An 8,764-nucleotide genomic window follows, 5' to 3' on the forward strand; every position below is an offset into this window, starting at 1 on the left:
TCTTTTTGCTGGATCGCCCTTTCGGGTTTTCAATCCACCGGGATACCCATTTTTGCCTAAGTCGCCCTTGCAGGTTTTCGACTTACCGGGTGTACAAATTCTTTTCCTTTTATTCCCTAATTTTTGCCCGAACCCTTTTCTTTCTGTTTTTTTTGGTTCGTCGGGATGCCCCTTTTTGCCTGGACTCTTTTATTCTTTTCGTCCAGCGGGTCAATTCATGCGAAGTATTTTTTGACTACATCTGAGTTAACAGGGGACGGGAAATCTTCACCATCCATAGTTGTAAGCATCAAGGCTCCACCAGAGAAGACCTTCTTAACAACATATGGACCTTCGTAATTAGGAGTCCACTTGCCCCTGTTCTCTGTACCGGGAGGAAGGATCCTCTTCAAAACTAGATCACCAGTTTGAAATGTCCGAGGACGCACTTTCTGATCAAAGGCTCGCTTCATCCTTCTCTGATACAACTGCCCATGGCACACAGCTGCTAGCCGTCTCTCTTCGATAAGGCTTAACTCATTAACCCTTGTACGAATCCACTCGGCTTCATCCAGCTTGACATCCAATAATACCCTCAGAGAAGGGATCTCCACCTCAACTGGTAGGACTGCTTCCATACCATACACAAGGGAGTACGGGGTTGCCCCGGTCGACGTACGCACTGAGGTACGGTACCCATGCAAGGCGAAGGGTAGCATCTCATGCCAATCCTTGTACGTAACGACCATCTTCTGCACAATCTTCTTGATATTCTTGTTTGCCGCCTCTACAGCACCATTCATCTTTGGTCTGTACGGAGAAGAATTGTGATGTTCAATCTTGAAATCTCTGCAAAGCTCTTTCATCATCTTATTATTGAGATTCGAACCATTGTCAGTGATGATTCTCTCAGGAACTCCATAACGACAGATGATTTCTTTCTTGATGAACCGGGCAACCACTTGTTTGGTAACATTGGTATAGGAAGCCGCTTCCACCCACTTAGTGAAGTAGTCGATCGCAACCAGAATGAAGCGATGTTTGTTAGAAGCAGTAGGCTCAATCTTCCCAATCATGTCAATGCCCCACATGGCGAACGGCCAAGGCGAGTTCATGACATTCAACGGGCTTGGTGGTACATGCACCTTATCAGCATAGATCTGGCATTTATGGCACTTCCGAGCGTACTTGAAGCAATCGGATTCCATAGTCATCCAGTAATAACCGGCTCTCAACAGTTTCTTCGACATTGCATGACCACCAGCATGGGTACCAAACGAACCCTCGTGCACTTCTTGCATCAACATGTCTGCTTCGTGTCTATCCACGCATCTGAGCAAGACCATGTCGAAGTTCCTCTTGTACAGCACATCATCCTGATTCAGATAAAAGCTTCCAGCTAGCCTTCTCAGGGTCTTCTTATCATTCTTTGATGCACCTTCAGGATACTCCTGAGTCTTGAGGAAGTTCTTGATGTCATAGTACCACGGTTTCTCATCAATCGCAACAACAGACTCGGCTGCAAACACATACGCAGGCCTCTCGAGTCGATTCACCGCAACAAGTGGCACATGATTCCACCAATGAACTTTTATCATGGAAGATAAAGTAGCTAAAGCATCAGCCATCTGATTCTCATCCCGGGGGACATGGTACAACTTCACCTTCTTGAAGAACGTCAGTATTCTTCTGGTGTAATCTCTATACGGAATCAAATGCGGCTGGTTCGTATTCCAATCTCCATTGACCTGATTGATCACTAGAGCGGAATCTCCAAATATATCAAGAGTTTTGATTCTCAAATCAATGGCTTCCTCTATCCCCATGATACAAGCCTCATACTCAGCTTCGTTGTTGGTGACATCAAACGTCAATCTGGCAGAAAAAGGTATATGAGCACCTTTGGGATTGATCAGCATTGCGCCAACACCGTTACCATTCACATTCACAGCCCCATCAAACATCAAGGTCCACTTGTCATCAGGATCCGGTCCTTCCTCGACAAGAGGCTCTTCACAATCCTTCATCTTAAGATACATGATGTCCTCATCAGGGAATTCAAACATCATAGGCTGATAGTCGTCGATCGGTTGTTCGGCGAGATAATCTGACAAAACACTACCTTTGATAGCCTTCTGCGACGTGTATTGGATATCATACTCAGTTAAGATCATCTGCCAACGGGCAACACGTCCAGTGAGAGCCGGCTTCTCAAAGATGTACTTCACTGGATCCATCTTAGAAATCAACAAGGTAGTATGGTTCAGCATATACTGCCTCAGTCGGCGAGCAGCCCAGGCCAAAGCACAGCAAGTTTTCTCAAGCTGTGAATATTTGATTTCACAGTCGGTAAACTTTTTGCTAAGGTAGTATATGGCATGCTCTTTTCGACCAGACTCGTCATGCTGTCCCAATACGCACCCCATCGAAGTCTCGGTAACTGACAGGTACATTATCAAAGGTCTCCCTGGAACTGGAGGAATCAGGATTGGAGGTTTCTGCAAATACTCTTTAATCTTGTCAAAAGATTTCTGACAATCATCATTCCACTTGATTGCCTGATTCTTTCTAAGCAGTTTGAATATTGGTTCACACGTGGCAGTTAGGTGAGATACAAACCTTGCAATGTAGTTCAATCTCCCTAAAAACCCACGAACCTGCTTTTCTGTTTTCGGTTCAGGCATCTCCTGAATAGCTTTGACTTTAGCTGGATCAACCTCAATCCCTTTCTCACTGACAATGAAGCCTACCAGCTTCCCTGATCTCACCCCGAATGTACACTTGTTCGGATTCAGCCTCAGTTTGAACTTGACCAACCTGTCGAACAACTTCTGCAAATTAACCAGGTGCTCCTCTTCTGTCTGCGACTTCACAATCATATCATCCACGTACACTTCAATCTCTTTGTGCATCATGTCATGAAAGAGAGTCGTCATTGCTCTCTGATAGGTAGCACCGGCATTCTTCAGCCCAAATGGCATCCCCTTATAGCAGAACGTGCCCCAAGGTGTAATGAATGTCGTCTTTTCCATGTCCTCTGGCGCCATCTTAATCTGGTTATAGCCCGAGAAACCATCCATGAAAGAGAATACCGAGGATTGAGCCGTATTATCCACCAATACATCAATGTGAGGTAATGGGAAATCATCTTTCGGACTCGCTCTGTTCAGATCCCGGTAATCGACACACATTCTGACTTTGCCATCCTTCTTCGGCACCGGAACGATGTTGGCTACCCACGGTGGGTAAGTTGTTACTGACAAAAACCCAGCATCGAACTGCTTCTGAACCTCTTCCTTGATTTTCACTGCCATATCAGGACTCGTTCTACGAAGCTTCTGCTTGACCGAAGGACAATCATCTCTAAGAGGTAGTCTGTGAACCACAATATCAGTATTCAGCCCAGGCATATCTTGATAAGACCAGGCGAATATCTCCATGTACTCTCTCAGCATCTCAATCAACCTGCTCTTGACCTCAGGTTTCAAAGCAGCCCCGATCTTGATATCTCTTCTGGCGTCCTCAGTACCAAGATTCACAATCTCCAACTCCTCCTGATGAGGTTGGATAACCCTCTCCTCCTGTTTCAACAATCGAGCCAATTCTTTCGGGAGTTCACTGTCTTCATCACTCTCCTCTTCAGCTTGGTAGATGGGATTGTCGAAATCATACTGAGCCATAACAGATTTGTTCATAGTGGATGCCATAAGATCACTTCTGCATGTTTAATGCTTTATTTTAGAAAAAGAGTTCAAAAAAATCACAAAAACAAAAACATTGCCATTTTTATTTTTTTATTTGAAAAATGAAAGACAAAAATAGAAAGACAGGGATCACAAAATTGTTTGCAAAACGTCCTTTATTAATGATAATCATTGAAAACATGTGGCCCTACAATGAACCACTACGCCTTGGGCAGAACGTAGGGTTTTGTGCAGAATGAAAAAACAAAAGAAAATTACTCTGTCTGAAGAGTAACTTGGACTATATCCTCCGCAGTCCAGTTGTTGATCACTTCCCCTGGCGCACTCGGGCGGACCCAGCAGTCGAGATCACAATCACTGTCACAGTCTTCCACATCGGTTGCAAAGACATCTCCATGATTCATCAGCCCAGCGCTGGTAAAAGTACTAGGACCTGCTGCCCCCTGCTCTGCTCGGAGAGGCTCATAACCGATGCCAAACTTATCTTCTTTGACAGGCAAGTCCACCATCTTGCCCCAGCCTTCAGCCCTACCAGAGTCAACCACCTCCTTAGCCTGCTTGTAGGAAGTGATAGAAGCACCTGGCTTCCTCTGCTCAGCATAGGCTACCTTTTCAAGCGCTACAGTCTCAAACGCCTGGCACAAAGTCTCATGGATCTCGCCATCCACCTCGACATATTTGAACGAGGATAAATGACTCACCAAGATGTCCTCTTCACCGCACACGGTCACAATCTGACCGTTCCAGACGTATTTGAGCTTTTGATGGAGAGTCGATGAGACCGCCCCAGCTGCATGTATCCACGGACGTCCCAGAAGACAACTGTAAGCAGGCTGGATGTCCATGACATAGAAGACAATGTCAAACTCCTCAGGACCTATCCTTATAGGCAAAGTGATTTCACGAAAGACAGAACGCTTGGATCCATCAAATGCTCGAACGACTAGGTCACTTGGTGTCAGCACAACCCCTTCAACCGGTATCTTCTTCAGGATTTGCTTAGGCAGCACGTTCAACGAAGAACCGGTGTCCATCAAGACATGAGACAGCACAGCCCCCTTGCACTCCATAGTGATGTGCAAGGCCTTGTTGTGATTCCGACCCTCGGGTGTCAAATCAAGATCTGTGAACCCCACACCATGTCGGGTACTCACATTGGCCATTACACCCTCAAGCTGATTGACAGAAATCTCCTGAGGTACATACGCCATATTCAACATCTTCAGCAAGGCGTCTCTATGTGCCTCAGAGCACAACAGCAGGGACAGGATAGAGATCTTGGAGGGAGTTTGATTGAGCTGATCTACAATCTTGTAGTCACTCTTCTTGATTATCCGCATAAACTCTTCCACATCTTTTTCAAACGAGCCACCAGGCACATTTGCTTGAGTAGGAGTTTCATCAACTACGGTCTGTTTGCCCTTAGCTCTAGCAGATGCCTCAGCATTGGCATCCCTCAACTGTTGAGGTGCAAACAGCCTACCACTGCGGGTAAAGCCTCCTGGTCCTCCCACATTGTCCACAGCTGGACTCACGACCACAGGAGCTCTACTGATTGGTGCATTAATCGTCACGGGCGCTTGATTCGAAGGCTTGACCCTGTTCTCAGCCCTTCTGTTGCTTCGGTAGGCATTGTCGTACCTCCAAGGCACGGCATTATTGTTCTCGGCCCTTCTAACCGGAGCGATGATTGTTGTTGGAGTATTGGTAGCAACTGGTGCAGATATGGTAACTGGAGTACCACTTGTTGTAGGTGCCCGCCCTTCAGATGGTTTGAAGAAGATTGTGACAGTAGACACTGCCCCACGCTCTCTGTTATCAACCCGGCCAAACTGAACACAGCCTCGATCCATCAAACCCTGGATGCCAGCCCGCAGTAATTCACACCCATTCTCAGCCTCTGCACAGCCCAAACAGTCTTCACCACAGCCCGGATGAACACCACTATCCATCAGACGGCCCTTAACCACAAGCAGAGAAGTCTGAATCTCTTCAACGTTGACAACCAAATCTTCAGATTCGACCCCTTCGATACAGTTTACCCTATGAGCACCATGCGCAGGCATAGGATTATTAACAACATTCGGCACGGGAGCAAAGTTGATCGTCTTGGCGTCGATCAGGTCTTGGACTTTATGCTGAAAAGCCCGACATTTATCTATATTATGTCCTGGTGCTCCAGAGTGGAAATCGCACCGGACATTTGCATCATACCCTGGTGGCAAAACAGTTGGTGGAGCCATGGTTCTCAATTCCACAAAACCCAATCTGAGCAACTCAGGCAGTAGCTCAGCATAGGTCATGGGCAAAGGATCAAAACGTCTATCAGGCTGCAGCCTCTGCCTCGGCTGATAAGGACGTTGCTGCTGTTGCTGCTGTTGTTGTCTAGGTTGTTGCGGCGGTTGACGCTGTTGAGGTGCAGGGATGGTCACTGCAGCAACCTGCCTGTATTGATGCTGATTTCTGTTCGGACCTCGGCGGTGCTGAACAGCGCTAGTTTCACCTTCTCTACGGCGAGGTGCCCCAGAGAAAGGTTTCTTGGATGAAGAGGAACCCACATCGGTGATCTTCCCAGCTTTAATCAAACTCTCGGTCCTTTCACCACAAATCACTACGTCAGAGAAGCTTCCAAATGGGCAACTCCCCATTCGGTCCATGAACACTCCCTGCAGTGTGCCAATGAACATATCTGTCAACTCCCTTTCCAGCATAGGGGGTTGAACTCTGGCAGCAAGTTCACGCCACCTCTGGGCGTACTCTTTGAAGCTCTCGTTGTTTTTCTGGTGCAGACTCTGCAGCTGAGTCCGACTAGGTGCCATATCCATGTTGTGTTTATATTGTCTGAGAAAAGCCTCTCCCAGATCCCTCCAACATCGGATAGAATCTCGCTTGAGTTCCATATACCAATCCAGAGATGCCCCAGATAGGCTATCTTGAAAGAAGTATATCCACATTTTCTCGTCATCTGTATATGCCGAGATCTTCCGATAGTAAGCCTGCACATGGGTGCGAGGGCAAGAAGTACCGTTGTACTTGTCGAAGGTGGGTGCTTTGAATTTATGGGGGATTCTCAGACCCTCTACCAATCCCATGTTTGTGACATCGAACCCAAGAGAGTTCTGGCATTCCATCGCCCTAATTTTCTCAGCCAGGGCATCAACCTTCCTATCCCTGTCCTCCATTCTACCAACATCACCATCGTCCTCACTCATCATCGTGAACATGTCCTCTTGCCTGTCAACAAGAGGAGCTGGATGACGCCCCGGAGCCCGAGTGGCCCTGACATTAACCTCTGCAGCAAGAGGTTGACCATCAACTCTTATTCCCCTAAGTTCATCTCCAGTGGCATAACCATGAACAGGAGCAGCAGCAACGTTGACATTCTCATAACCGGGTGGAGCAACGGGTGAACCACGGTTAGACGCCTGAATAACCGTTTCCTGTCTCTGAACCAAAACACGGAGCTCCTCCTGACCCTGAACAACCCCTTTCATCATAGTCAAAAACTGGGCCATGTTCGCCCTCATCTCAGCTAGTTCAGTCTGAACCTGATCCATACTTCTGCGCTGATTTAGTCTTGTAGAATACCGGTGAGGTCGCTGATCCGCTATCCTGCCTGACACCGGAACCAGAGTGAGAAGTCGGCACAAGAACACCTGTTATGCAAATGTTATGATCATGATGCTAATGCATATGATGCACATGATAATGATCATTTCTCAGGCATTCAAAGAGCCTGATTCATCTCAAGAAATAACAACCTGTAACAACACAAAGCAACATGGAGATACAGAAACATCATACAACAGAGTACTGAATACAGAGGAGATCTCATCTATAAATGAGCAACTGGATCATATAAGAAAGATCCGAATATCCAACAAAGTACAACAAAGAATTCCACCCAACAGGCCTGGGGGTGATTCATAACATGAACATCAGGAAATACAAGCTAAGACAAGTTACTTCCAGGAATGAGCGTCTTCAAGTAGTGACACTGGTCTATCAACAGTTCACACTCTGAACATTCGGGCAAGGGAATGATCTTCTCCTTCAACTGTCTTCTAAGCTCGACAACCTCTGACCCAAGTCGGTCTTCTGATGCAAGTCTCTGGTCGACTTCCTTCTTCAACTGGATATCTTTGTCTCTGAGTTGCTTCTCCAAGTCTCTGATCTTCTTCAGATAACTGGCTTCGGATCTCTGCAACCTCAAACACTCTCTGTGCTCCGCATCTAGCAAATTCTCCATCTCTGAATAATATCTCTTCTCGCTCCTCACCCCACCAACACCTGCACTCTGGGCATCTCTGAGTTGATGAGACAGGTTCAACCTATCAGCTTTGGCTTGATACAACTCCATCTGGGCATCTTGCTCTTTCTCCTTCAAGCGACGATTCTCCATCAAGGCTTGCTTATACTGCTCAGCTGGCACAGTATCAGCAAGAATCAAGGGTGGTTGCACTTGCAACGGATTCATCCGATCATAGGGTAGCAATAAAGTTTCCACTCTCTTCTTCACCCAATCAGTGTACTCAGGCATAGCAATGGCGAACTTCTTCCCTAAGACGGATCCGTCTCTGGCACCAATAGACTTCCAAGCTCTTCCAATCTGCTCCAATCTAACAGGGTCAGTACGCTTCTCAAAATACACACTCTCGGCTATCTCAGCTTCAAGTGGCCTTCTACTCATAATGAACCCCAACTGGCGAAGAGAAAGAACCGGGTTGTAATTGATGCAACCCTTGGTCCCCACAAGTGGCACGTTCCAGAATTCTCCACAACTCATAATAACGTCCCGCACATCCATCCGGTATGACTGCCATCTGATGTCATATGAAGTAAGAGACATCACCCTCTGAGTCCACCTATAAGTGCTCTGAGCATCAACAAACGGCCCACTGACTGGCAGGAGAGACATGAACCATCTGAGCAACAGTGGGAGACAACACCTGATGGCTCCACCCTTACCATGCCTACTGTGGATAGCATAGTAAGTGTCAGCTAACAGAGTAGGGACCGGATTCCCTCCAATGAAAATGCAGACTGCAGCATAGTCAACAAAGTTTGGCATACTCGGAAAC

This window comes from Lathyrus oleraceus, chromosome 7 (assembly GCF_024323335.1).
Source record: "Lathyrus oleraceus cultivar Zhongwan6 chromosome 7, CAAS_Psat_ZW6_1.0, whole genome shotgun sequence".
Lineage (NCBI taxonomy): Eukaryota > Viridiplantae > Streptophyta > Magnoliopsida > Fabales > Fabaceae > Lathyrus > Lathyrus oleraceus.